This window comes from Phalaenopsis equestris, unplaced genomic scaffold (genome assembly GCF_001263595.1).
Source record: "Phalaenopsis equestris unplaced genomic scaffold, ASM126359v1 Scaffold000761, whole genome shotgun sequence".
Lineage (NCBI taxonomy): Eukaryota > Viridiplantae > Streptophyta > Magnoliopsida > Asparagales > Orchidaceae > Phalaenopsis > Phalaenopsis equestris.
Window position 1 is genome coordinate 2,139,445 of NW_018165201.1, and position 1,474 is coordinate 2,140,918.

A 1,474-nucleotide genomic window follows, 5' to 3' on the forward strand; every position below is an offset into this window, starting at 1 on the left:
GCTAAGCTCAGAAAGAGTGAAAGACGGGCTAGGGCTTCCGCAGACACATGACTTAGGTTAATAAAAGATTTTTTTTCATTTTCTAAACAGTAAACTCTAATATATAAAAATATTAATATAATATATTATATAAATTATATACTTTATATTATATAAATAACATAATTTTTATATTACTAGGGATAAATATATTATAATTAATAATTTTTTTGTAAATTACATGATTTAATTTTAAAAATATAACAAATTTTTTGAGTATATAATTATTTTTAAAATATCATAATTTTTTTATACATATTTATTTTATTTTATTTCGAACAATAACGATTCAAACACGAACGAACGCATCACTGTTTGTGTTTGGTTCGTTAAACAAATCGAACGAAAAAACGTGTTTGTGTTCGTCTCGTTTGCTTATCGAACGAATCGAACACGAACACCTTGGCGAATCGAACACGAACTGTTCACGAACAAACGAACAACGATTTTTTGACAGCCCTAGTTGTTAATATAACTTCTGACTACGGTCTGTGTGATCAACTATTATCATTATATATGTGATTAATTGTTGTCTTTACAGCCTTCGATTATGACATATTTAATCAATTGTTGTCATTACAACCTTCCTCTTCTGCCTTTGTGGTCAACAAACGCTCTTATAGCTACTAATTATGACAATGTCTGTAGCCAATTGACTCTACTACAGCTATCAAGCAGGGGCTATGTGACCAATAATGACTTGTGCAACTAACTGCTATTATAGCTTCCAACTCCGATCTATGTGACCAACTACGACCTATCTAACTAACTATTATTATAGCCTCCAACTATAACCAATATAGTTAACTATTATTATAGCTTCCAACTACGGTCTATGTGATCAACTATGACCTATCTAGCTAACTGTCACTGCAGCATCCAATTATGATCTATATGACCAACTACTGCATACGTGTATAATTGTTGCTACAACTTTCAACTATAATCTTTGTGGCCAACTAATGCTATCATAACCAATTTTTATAACAAAGTAATGCTTTCATAGCAATCAATTACGACTTTTGCAAACCACTATTAATATTATTGTCAAAAAATATATTTGTTGTAGCCCAATAATGCATATTAAATCCAGATGATTTTGTCCATCTATGATTATCAATATTATAATTATATCTTTTATAATTCAAGAGTAAGGGTTTATTGATGTACTTAAAATTTTATAATGAATTATTTTGACTAAGCTAGGCCGCATGAATTTTTCACTTTTCAAGATTTTTCTACGTAAAAATTTATGTTCTCCTCATGCTACTTTTTTTATATGTGTGTATTGGATCTTCACGTAGCTTTAGGATCTTAAATTATCATTCTACCACTGTGAATCTTCAAGTACACAAAATATTAATTTGAGAAAGAAAGCTTAAGTTTTATTGAAAATAATTTAAATTTAAAATTGCTTATATATATATATATATAT